Source organism: Bombyx mandarina, chromosome 26 (assembly GCF_030267445.1).
Source record: "Bombyx mandarina strain Sakado chromosome 26, ASM3026744v2".
Lineage (NCBI taxonomy): Eukaryota > Metazoa > Arthropoda > Insecta > Lepidoptera > Bombycidae > Bombyx > Bombyx mandarina.
In genome coordinates, this window is record NC_143232.1 from 7,942,037 (window position 1) to 7,954,926 (window position 12,890).

Sequence of the window (12,890 nt, forward strand, 5' to 3'; positions counted from 1 at the left end):
ATCACAACGAAAAGACAGCTTGAACCAAAATCTTGAAAAAAGTTTTTGCTTCACGTATTAATATATAGCCTATATAAGTATATAATATGTTAGTCTCTGGTACCCACAACACAGGGAATCCTAAATTGGGCTGGATGATCGGGCGTGGTTTGCTCGAGTTTTAGCGAGACTAACCAACAGCAATTCATTTTTATATATAGAAGATAGAAGATGAAGAAATTCTTTCAACAGCAAAAAGCTAACTCAGCGGCTTTCTTTGAGGTTATAGCGAACAATATTTTTTATTCTATCGAAAAATACTTGGGTTTTCTTAAGCGAGATAACTGCTTTATCGGTGGTCAAAATATGGATGTATGAACCCAAATAATTTTCACAAGTGTTGTTGAATAACATAAAGTGTTTGTGTTATTCAAATGTTTACTGTCAAGTGTCAGGTTTATCTATTATCTGGTGCCATCAATCGCGTGGGGCCATTATCATTCAACTGACAGACCCGAGATTATCGAGACAAGATGAATCTTCTATTTACGCAATCGCTGTGAAGCGTTTTACAAATAAAAACACACTTTAAGTTTATATGGAATTCTAAACGTGTATTAGAAATGTAACCGAGTACGTACAAATAATTTAGCTTTTCAATTATTATTATTTTTTTGTTGTCTTTCTAGCAGACTAGCGGCCCGCACCGGCTCCGCTCGGGTCTTTAACAACAAATTTCAACGTAAATTGACGTTGTTTTATTTTTTAAATAAAAGAACACTTATTTCGGTTTAACTACAATAGTTAGACACATGCTGTCGCGACACTTTTTGTAATTAATAATGTTTTTTACAAAGTCGTAGTACATTAATTTATTCTATAATATCATAAATAGTTTTCGCAGCGCACGCGATTTAAAGAATATTTTAGGTAATTTTTTTACACTTTGGGTTACATTATTGAAGTTTTAGTAAATATCCCTAAATTTTTTCAAAAAAGAAGCCTACGTCACTCTGGAATAGTGTAGCTTCCAAACAGTGAAAGAATTTTTCAAATCGGTTCAGTAGTTTCGGAGCCTATTCAATACAAACAAACAAACAAATCTTTTCTCTTAATAATATTAGTATAGAAAGTATAGATAGCAGACTTCTCGTTTAAAAAGTCCGACTTTCCAAACGTTATTATTTAACGAGCATTTTACGACAATTTTCACATTTCATGAGTTACCACCGATTTTTTTCCCCCCTACCTATTCGTTGGTAGCCTAAGGGGCTATTCCAACTACGCACGGACAGATAAAGAAGCTCACGGGCTTAAGCTGAGAGAATTTGCTAACACTAGCCCTAGCAAGAGCAGTAATTCGCAGAATCTACCGCCGGTTCGCTCGTCGAAGCTTTCGTCGTACACGACGAGTTCGTTGAAGACGGTGAAAAGCCTTTTTTTTTGGGCCGTGCCTCCTAAGAGGTCCCCACCCCTAGGGGGGTGCCCGGGCTATGTGGGACTTGACGATCTGCAGATATTGGGAGCAGACAGCGGGCCCCAGGAGTTTTAGGGCCCTACTGCACTAAACGACTCCCCTGCACTCCTACACCTGACGTCCGATCTCCGTTCGGGGTTTAAACCCGATCAGAGTAGGAGGTTCCTGCTCTCAATACCACGCCCGACCGATGGGTCGTCCAAGCGATAGTCAACTACCAACGACGCCAGTCTCCGCGATACGGCGGTGCTTGAGAAGCCTAAATCAACCGATAACGGATCGGGAGGATCTAACAACATATTTTTTGGGTATTTTTGCTCCGTCGCATAGATCCGATATGGCGGTGGACTACAAGACTATTATTTTACGTAAGAAAAAATATTAAAGCCAGACAGACGACTTACATAATAATGTTGTAGTGATGATAATATCAAGATTATAGATACCTACTCATTTTATCAGATTCTTGTCGTCCAGATGATGACATTATATAATATGACTAGCGGACCCGGCGAACTTTGTTTCGCCTAGAAGTCGAATGTCAAATCATCGTCAATAGTCACAAAACCGACCAAGAGAGAGTTGGAGAGTTCTGAACAAAATTTCGTCAATCAAGTATATATAATTGTCAAGAGTGCTGCTACCTAGAGACATCGTTTTATTTTTCCTGTAAAGTTTACGTAAACGTCTATCATGTCAAATTATTTCAGATAGTTGACCCGGCGAACTTCGTACCGCCTTAACCTAGCTTTGATGCACTACTTTATTTTGTATAGCTGACCTATCTTATGTATGAGTACCTATTCAATTTGAACTGGAATCTATAATATCCTCCATATAAAAATGAATCCTTATTTCCCTGGTCTCGCCATACCTGAGGACTTTACTAATTTTTATTAAATAAAAAAAAACAACATATATATTTTCATAATAATGTTTATTCCATAGGGTTCAATTTCACTCATATTTTTACAAATCGCTATTGAACAACTTTACATTTTGAAGTAAAAAATGAGCTCAACACCACGCGCGCTCTAGAAAGCAACTAATAGCCTCTATACCCTTCACCTGCTTCTCTCTGTTCTAATGCTTTTTGATAAACTATATTTTTAGTTTTATGTTCTGGCGCGTAAATAAATAATGTTGATGGTTTTCCGACACTGGAACAGGCGACATATAATTGGCCATGTGAAAGGACACACAATATTCATTAGTCCAATAGCAACAATTTGCTCTGAACTGTAATCAATTGCCACATTATAACTGAATGCAGCTCTATGGGGATTAAAAACAACATTTCTATGTTGATTTCGATTCCGTTGAAGTTCATTTCGCGCTTCGCGTTGCTCATCAGTTTGATTTGCTCATATATTTCTTAGACTTGCCGTATTTCGAGTTCTGCGGCCTAAGTTTGTACGTCTGGTTGGTGGCATTGTTAAAAACGAAAATCCAACTGAAATTAAAAAGATCTCATATATTTTCTGTATAAACATGTAAAATTGTAATATTGTGTAGTCACCAAAAGTTACCAAAAAACGATATGAAGTGAAGTGAACTTACCGTGATTAACAAACACTTATTAGCAAACAAAAAACTTCTTAGTCTTTAAAACAAAACGAACTTTATTAAAAACATAATAAAATTATTATTAACGCGGTTATGGATGTGTTTTTTTTTTTTTTTTTTTTTAATGTTTTGCTCTTGCAAGCAGGCAATGGACTGAGTCCTTACAGCCTCGTCTTTCGTAAAATTAGTCTTAAGTTTTTAAGTAACAATGTATTGTCTTCCGTTATTTCATTTTCTACATTTTCATTTTTCATAATCCGGGAGTGTTTACAGTCCATAGTATTCTTAGTTGGTACGTCAAGTCCTGTAATCTTTTCCTTGAAAATATACTGACATATGTCAAATTGAATTTTTTTTTTTTTTTTATAATTCAGATCGCCAATTTAGATTAAAATTCTATTCCAGTATTTACAAAAAATTTGCAAATATACTGGTATGTATAGTCGGATTTTTTATTAGACGAAGTAAACTGACGTTTACTGTGTTGTCAGTTTTTGATGAAATAAAAATAGTGTTGTGACAAAGTGAACGATTGAAAAAACTCCTGAATTAATGAAATTGCCTCGATTGTCTAGTGAATAGTTAGTGTGCCGAACTGCCGATATCGGGCACGGGTTCGAATTTTAGCCGTGTTTTGTACATACCAACGAGTTTTCGACGAAACATTATGTTCCTATGGTATCTACCTGTACTGAATACCGAGTGTTTTAAACATTAAGAAAAACATTGCGAGGAAGCTTGTAAGACTGTCCTATTTCCAATGCATCATATAGTTGAAACTATAGATGTATAAAATATAACAATTATAGGTACATAGGTAATGAAAATAAAAAAAAAACTGATTGTAGTTACATACTACTAGTAACATATTATTATATTGGATCACTTTAATACAATTTTATTGTAAAATATAAATAATATTCTTTTATAGTTTGAAATTAATGAGTAACTCTTCACACTCATTGTTCATTTATGTGATTGAACGAGAACTGAACGCATCACTATTACTTTAAATATAGCAACATTATTTCACAAAGTGACATTAGCTACTGTCAGCTGGCTTCGTCTAATTAAAAATCCGACTATAGACTCATTCTTCAATAGATCTTGTATGCAACGCGGTACCAAATTTGAAGATCCATAAACGTCCTGTAACTCATCCATTAACACAAGGCGCTGAATGTTAAAGGATGGGCAAGAAAATAGAATATGGTTTATAGATTGTTGTTCAGCATTTCCACAACGATCACACAAGTCACTGAGAATCATTCTCATACGATATAGATGGTAATTCAGACGACAATGACCAAACCTCAAACGACATAAAATAGAATAAAACTTTCTATTTACATATTCTCCTTTACAAAACCAAGGTCTTTTATTTACTTCAGAATTCAAAAGACTGTACCAAGTACCCTTAGATAAGACTTGAGTAGAATGATCCCAATGTTTCTTCCAGTTATCACACATTCTTTTTTTAAGACAACTATGAATATCTGTGAAAGGAATTCCAACTTCAAAATATGGGACAGAACCCGCACTATAATTTGTTATCATGGTTGCTAAATGGCTTTTTCATTGCCCAATATGCCAATGTGGGATGGAACCCAAACTAGTACAATATTTACATGACAAACTACATTCAAATAATACAAAAGTTGTTTTATACTATACACTAAATAATTTACATTTGTTTTATTTACATTATTTTCAAGACTTTTTAATAGGCTCATACAATCAGTGGCAATAACCCACTTTGAACAAGTATTTTTATGCTTATCTATATGTTGCAATGCAGACAGAACTGCAACAGCTTCAGCAGAATATATGCTCAAGTTGTTATCAAGTTTATATCCAAGTCCATCTTTCAGGACACTATCATAAACAGCAAAAGATGCCCATATATCATTTTTAGCCCCATCTGTATAAATGAATCTATGATCTCGCCAAGAAAAAAATTTTTCATATACTTGTTCTTTTCTATGTAATTCAGAATCTATTACTATATTTATATCAGGGTATTTACTTTCAAATTCACCTTGATAACAAGGAAAATGGGATTCATTTCGCTGAATATTAGATGATTGATGATTGATGCTTATAATTGATGAGAGAATGTCATTCTGATTACATTGCGCAGTCTGTTCTATGTACTTATATTTTTTGCATTGCCGCGCTCGACTTTTTAAATTTTTAAATTTTTTTATAGTTTTATAATTTTTGTTTATAATTTTTTACTATATAAATATGTGCACTATTTCTTATTTAGTAATCTGTAAAGTTAGTAGTGTGTGTAGTTAGCTCTTGTTTTCATGTTGTTTTCAAATATATATATTGCTGTAACATGTCATAGTGTGTTATAGGAGATTGCTGTACATGCCTGTAACTGGCTTACATACCAGTACTTAATTTTATACATGTTAATTTTAAGCTTGAATGTTTTGTGTGTATTGCTGTTGGTGTGTCTAAATAAATAAAAAAAAAAATAAAAAAAAAAAAAAAAAAAAATAAATATGTGCATCATGAAGAAATTGAAGAAACCCAGATATATTTTCAAGAACAAATGGACATTTATTGAAGAAAGTAGAAGAAGCAGATGACAAATAATTAAGTAATGTATTGTTTTTATTTGTATATATTTTTAAAATGAATCTTTCTTTTAGATGCTCTAATCTGATTTTGATTGGTGGTAAATTACACTCTAATTGCATTGCATTAATAGGTGTGGTTTTAAATGCACCAGTAATTAAGCGTAAGGCATTGTTTTGTATTTTATCAAGTTTATCAACAAGTTTATGGACTGAACCAAAACACAAAAAACCATATTCAAAATGACTTCTGACCAATGATTTGTACAACATCAGCAGTATTTTAGGGTCTGCTCCCCAACTGATTTTTGACAAACTCTTTAATATATTCAAAGCTCTATTGGCTCTTGCAATAATTAATTCTACATATTCATTCCAGGATAATGAAGTTGTGAATAAAACACCAAGAAACTTAGCCTCTAACGACAGAACCAATGGTAAGTTGTTGTATACTACGGGAGGAATAGAAGAATGTTTACCAAAAACCAAAACTTTTGATTTGGCCGCATTAACTTCAAGTTTTAAGTAACTAAAATATTCATGTAACTTTGTTAGAGCTAAATTTATATCAGCAATCACTTGCTGGATATTTTTCCCACTAGCGTATATTACTAAATCATCTGCAAACTGTAAGTTTTTTATATTAGTGCCTAATATTTCATTTAATCTGTGTATATACAAAAGAAATAACAGGGGTGACAATATTCCTCCTTGACAAACACCTGTTGAAGAAGACATAGGACCATAAATTTTACCATTATATTTAGCATAAACCTTTCTATTTAGTAAGAAATTATGAACCCAATTTACAATTTTGACAGGTATACCTAAACCACACAGTTCGTTGAAGAGGACATCAATATCAACACTGTTAAATGCTCCAGAAATATCAAAAAATACTGCAACAAGACAATCTTTATTTACAACACTATTACAAATATCTAAATGCAATTGACAGAAGCTTTCATGTGCAGATTTACCTTTACGAAAACCATACTGATTGTCAGATATTAAATTATATTTTTCAACAAAAAATTCCAATCTTTGTTTTAACAACTGTTCAAAAAGTTTACCCACGCATGAAGTGAGAGTTATTGGGCGATAAGAATTAGCATTGTATTTAGGTTTTTGAGGTTTTAATACAGGTACTAAAATGTCAATTTTCCAGTCTGTTGGGATTTCAATATTTAACCACAATTCATTCAAAATCAACAATATTTTTCTCAGAGCAGAATCACTGAGATTTTTAAACAAAATGTATGGAATACCATCAAAACCGAATGCTGTATCTTTACGAGAAGCGATTGCAGATTTTAACTCTTGGAGAGTAAAAGAATCACATAAAAAACTGTTGTTATTAGTTGACAAAACATTTTCAATTTGTAGCTGATTTTGATAAACAGAACTGTATTTTTCAAGAAACTCCAAAACCCAACCATCTTGCTCTCCTTTTGAATTATAAATTTTACCAAATTTCCTCATATGTTTCCAGATCAAAGACAATGGTGTTGAGCGATTGAATGATTCACAAAGACGGACCCAACTGTTATGTTTTTCTATTTTTAATGTAAGTTTTTTAAAAGCTTGTTGTTTTTTAAAGTTTATATAATTTTCTTGTGATGGACAATTTTTAAACTTCACATATGCCTCTTTAGATTTTACAACAGCATCAAAGCATTTCAAATTCCACCAAGGTAGTCTAGGTCGTGGAATAGGACCTTTACGAGATGATATATTTTGTTTACTACGAGAAACGCCACTACAAGCCTGAGCTGAATCGACCAATAATTTACAGAATATATCGTAACTTTCTAAAGATGAATATTGGCTGAAATTTATTTTTTGAAGACCAACATCTACACGATTTTTATAAGAATTCCAATCGACACATTTGTAATTTGGATAAACAGGAAGAGTTGCATGAAGTGTGTTGTGGATATCAGTTGCAGTTGTTAAATGGAATTTAATTAATACTGGAAGATGATAGCTGCCGAGAGGATCGTTATGTACAGACCATTCACAAGACATGACAAGTTCTGGAGAAACTATTGTAAGGTCTAATGCATTTGGACGCCATGATGAAGATCCAACAGTAGTAACCTGCCCATCATTCAACAGAACTAGACAATTATCATTGATGACGTCTAAAATCTCTCTACCACGACGTGATGTTGAATTACAACCCCAAGATGTATTGTGAGCATTGAAATCACCGGCCAAAATAAAAGGATGTGGAATAGATTTTATGAGATTATCTAATTTAGTTTTATCGAATCTGGGATAACTATAAGTAGGACCACAGAACACTATTACTTCTAGCGAAGAAGAACAACAACTTCATAGTAAAAAAATGCTTACACCAACGCTCCAGTTAATGCCACCGGTACTAACGTATGGCGCGAGAATTTAAAATGGTATGCAAGTACAGAATTTTAAGGAATTATTTGATTTCGTGTAGAGAAATAAAACAAGGATTGTACATGGGTAACAATTTTATTAAACTACAACAATTAAAAACAAAAAAGTCTTAATGTATGTTCTTATTAACAATTAAAGTATTTATTATAAACAGCACTGCGCGTGGCGGCCGATATAAAATTTAAATTTAGATTAGATTTTAGATTTAGAATTAGAATAGAAATATGACTTATAAACATAAAAACCTATCATTGATAAGTAATGACTCCTAAACTCGAAACATACTAATTTTAGTTACTTGTAGAGTTAGAAAAGGTGTTATCTGACAATTAAGTATTGTTTTAAAGAACAATGGCAATTTTTTACCTGAATGTTTTAAAAGGCGTCTAAGATTAAGACATAAATGAAACTTCATCATTTTATTTGCTCGTTTTTTATACGATGTTAGATTTACGTGGCAAAGCCACAAAAAAATGTTAATTTAATAAGCTTTTAATTCGATTTTTGTGTACTTCCGGTTTAATACATTTGTAAAGGATGGCATTTATACTATTGGCACAAAAAAGCAATATTTTTTGATAATTAATAATATTCAGTATTTAAAATGAAAATAATAATATTAATTATCCTTTGTTACAATTAGTACTTAATTAAATAACTAAATATGTAATAGTAATGGCAGCACTGCAGATGAAATGATTTTTACAGTATGACAACTGACATAATGCGCATCACTGTGCCCGTCCATAAGGCTCGTGAGTGGAAGAGAGAGGGAAATACTCGCTTCACCGCTCCGATTTTTTATGACCCAAACGTCCCAAACTGCATGGACAAAATAATTCTACTAGGTATAGTAAATTAGCTTTGCAAGCCTTCGTTTGTCGCAAATATGTGACTAATTCGTTCAAAAGGTTAAAAGTACCTATCTCTGACACACATTTTTACACATTTACAAAGAAGAAAGAACACACTATATAATATGTATATGTACCTAGGTAGCTCTGCAATTGCTAAGGGTACCTACTCGAGTACTATTAGAGGTGTATCCTTGGTTCGTCTATGATAATGAAACTAAAAATGTTATTTAAACATATCGTTTACTTATTTTTTCAATTTGTTATAGTCCGTGCCTACAAAAATCAGAGACATCTCTTATTGATAGATAACCTCAAATTATAAAGTAAACACGTTGATATCTTTTTTTGTGACTTTCTAATACCAAAAATATTTCTGATTAAGCTTAAGCTATGTTATTCCTATCGTTTTAGTATTTTTTTGTTTCAAGACGCCTCAAATAGATATCAGGTAAAATGTTGTATAGAAAGCTGCCATTGTTCTTTACAAATGTGTTGAGCATAAATGTTTTGTAAATAATCTGACATCAATCTGAGTTAACTGCAATTGTTTTACCACTAACTAGGACTGCAATTAATAGTTAAGTTGCAATATAAGTTAATTGCAATAAAATTAATGCATTTTTTATAATTTAATGAAATGGTTGAATATTTAATCGATTTACACTTTACATACATCATCACAACTTAATATTAAACGTTTTTCAATATATTTATTTTTCTCTTCCATGATTTTTTGGACGCTTCTTCCATAAATTCATCATTTTTTATTTTACAAAATCTTTTTAAACATATAGCAATTGTACTTTTAATAATTGTTTCAATATTGACTGCGTAATGTTCTTCACATCCCTTTAGCCAATCTTTGTCCAAATTTTCAGATAATAAAGTATATAAATTCATTTTAATTTTTTCTGTGTGACTATGATCTTTTAGGTAATTGTTTACCAAATTTGCAGCCTTTTCAACCATTTTACGAAAACTGTACTGAACGTAATTTAAACTACATTGAATATCGTCATATTCTTTGAACGATGTAAACAAATGACATACCTCAGTGTTCTGATCTGCTAGCATAATACTTTTACAAAGAGTACAATTGAGTGCCATCTTTTTTACAATAAATCCGCAAACATAACCACATGCTTGCATTTCACCAGAACACTGAGGAGGCATATCTCCTAACTCTTCGTTACTTTCACATAAAATATGTATTGGATTTGGTGATGAAATATCCAAATTTACATCAGACTTTTGGGTGAGAAATATTTTAAAATTGTCTAATATGACGTTATTATCATCCAGACAATTTCTGTTTTTATTATTATTAATTAAATTTGTTATTAGGCTAGTTTTTAATGCCGCAATAAATTGGACTGATGTGGGGTTTGGATTACATCCACAATTACTTCTTATACACCCAAAACAGTTTTCAAGTGGATCTTGGTTAAGTCTTCTCACAGATAAGGTAATAATATTATATGTCTTTAAATTACTGTACAATCTTTTTATCCCATTGAGTGTTCTCAACCAGCCGTCTTGAGATGGGGGTCTACTTCTTGCCCCTAAAAATTTCATTTCAATAAAGAAAGGTTTAATTTTTTTGAAAAAATCTACATGAGAACTGGTTGGCGACATGTTTGTAAGATACTGCTTTCCTCTTTTCCTGTCGGGCGTATCTCCGTTCATACAGTCGAAAAGCTTGTCTATATGTGAAACAACTGTCGCTGTTCCAATGGCGTCTTGTGGTAATTCATCTGAAAGTAAAATAAATGACAGTAAATTGATTTTGTTTTTCATTTTTCCAGTATTTTGTACCTAATTTTACAATTAGAAACGACAAGTTTAATAATACACTAATAAATTCCACGTGTCTGTATATTATATATTCTTGGGAATAAAAAAATTGCATGTGCGAATTTCGGAACTTACTTTGGGCTACTTTTGCAAATATTCCAGCTGCAACTGAATGGCTTAAAACTTGAGCTGCTAGACGCACTTTCATTTTCTGTTTGCCATTCGGCTGTAAGTGTTGCTGGGTTAAAGCTGGAGCAAACACAAAGTTCGGATTCTCGCGATCTTTATTATAAAACTCCACTATGTGGCTCCACTTTGCTATACCTGCAACAGAAGATTATAATCTTATTCTCAAAATGATTAATATATTATATTAACCAAGCAGAGGTCCGGCGGCAATAAGAAAAAAAATACGGCGCAGCAGAGGTGCCTCAAGGGGAGGGAGAGCAGCAATTATCACTAATTTAAATTACCTTGAGTGAATCTGGGAAGGCAATAGAACTACTTGTTGCAGGGAAATAATTGGCAAAACATTTGTATATCGATCAGTTGAGACATGGCCACTTGCCATTCAAAGGATTATAGCATGCAGATAATAAAGCTCAAGGCCAGGTCATAAAAAGTTTTAATGTTTTTTGGTGGCCCAATTAATTAAATTATTAATTATACCAACCTATGTTTCGTTTTCCGTCTATTTGTACATCTTGTGTAAATTGGATATCATGTTTTAAAAAATTGTTTCTAAAACATTTTAATAGGTGGGGTGGGTCCAAAATAGTAACAATTTCATGTCCCTCATGGTAAAAGTAGGGTTGATCATTTAATGACCCCAATGAATTTATAGCACGTATATTAATACCACCCAAATCGCATACTGTGCCAATAACTGTCAATCCAGCAGAGAAACAAGCACTCAGAACCTGCAAAATTAAAATTTGTAAAAAAATAATATTCAAACACATTTTGTATCATATTCTAAAAAAAGAGTTACCTCCTTGACAAGAACTGCTAATCTGTCTGCTGTGACACAATCTCCTGAGAAGTAAAATGCTATTGGCTGTTTCCAGCATTTTCGAACACCAATAGCCATGAAAGTGAAAGCATGGTTTGCTATTACATTAGTACGGCCTTGGCTTGCATGATCCTGGTAACCATCTAATTGGTCGAGTTTTACATTATATGTCAAATTTTTTCTTATTGACATTTCATCAAAAGCCAATATACATAAATTATCATTGACATCTCGGTCTTTTGTGATTTCATTTAAAGTCTGTATTACTTGGCTGTTGATTCCACATATCATAGGAATTTTGTTCAATAATGCCTTGAGAGAGCTGACACTAGGCAAACAAAATAACCTACTCAATAATTTATAACAAGAGTTTGATTTCTTATAAATGCTTAAGGCTAACACTTTATCATCCAGTGTCCATCTTCGTCCAGTTAATTTTCTTGGAACGCTTTTCAGTTGGCTTTGTAATAGTAAACAAAATGAACTACTTAATTTGCTTTTTAATAATTCATTAGTATGTTCATTTGACGTTAGTACACTTAATATAGATCTTTTGGACTTTTTAACACCTTTAAACTTTCTTCGTAGCCTCATTATTTCAGCTAGATTTTTTTTGCATCTCTTATACAGTTTTTGCTTTTTAGGTGTAAGTTCAGTGATCTTTTTCACATCCAAGTCCTTCAAAATACCTTTACTCGTTGATGGTTCCTGGAAAATATACAAAAAATAATTAAATGACAAATTTGAAGAAGGTAATAAATCCAATAAGTAGATGGAGAAAATTGAAAACTTTTAATCTTCCTCAGAACCGTACTGTCTACCTCTATGTAGATTTACATGTTATTATTATTTTGGTTATTTTTTTTTCTTTAAAGTAATGTTCATTTATTTTTCACAATTTGAAATTCAATTACTATGTCAAGATAACCATTGTGATATAACTAGATCAGAATAAATTAACTATCTACATCCCCCAACACTATCCTAACATATCTACCTAGTCTATATAGGATAAGTGAATATGTTTTACTTGGGAGAAGACTTCGTTCAATATGAAAAGGATACAAATATTTTTTTTTTATTTGTAATGGAATATTATCACGAGATAAGAAGTTTAATGCCCTTAAACTGTTTTATAATTTTTATAGCAATACTTTTATGATTATAAAGTAAACTATGTACTTAAATACTCACTTGGA

The 12,890-nt window shown here is 32.3% G+C and overlaps 1 long non-coding RNA gene across 2 annotated transcripts; it reads left to right on the forward strand.

Annotated features, from left to right (window-relative positions):
* The first annotated feature begins 5,157 nt into the window (after positions 1-5,157).
* On the forward strand, positions 5,158-10,669 carry LOC114252329 (uncharacterized). Of its 2 annotated transcripts, XR_016325494.1 has the most exons (5): positions 5,158-5,633; positions 5,990-6,047; positions 6,432-7,177; positions 7,266-8,482; positions 9,069-10,669. It is a non-coding gene; the product is annotated as an uncharacterized LOC114252329 (long non-coding RNA). The 2 variants fall into 2 exon arrangements; XR_016325493.1 differs by having other exon boundaries at positions 5,160-5,633; positions 7,266-10,669.
* Positions 10,670-12,890: the final 2,221 nt, after the last annotated feature.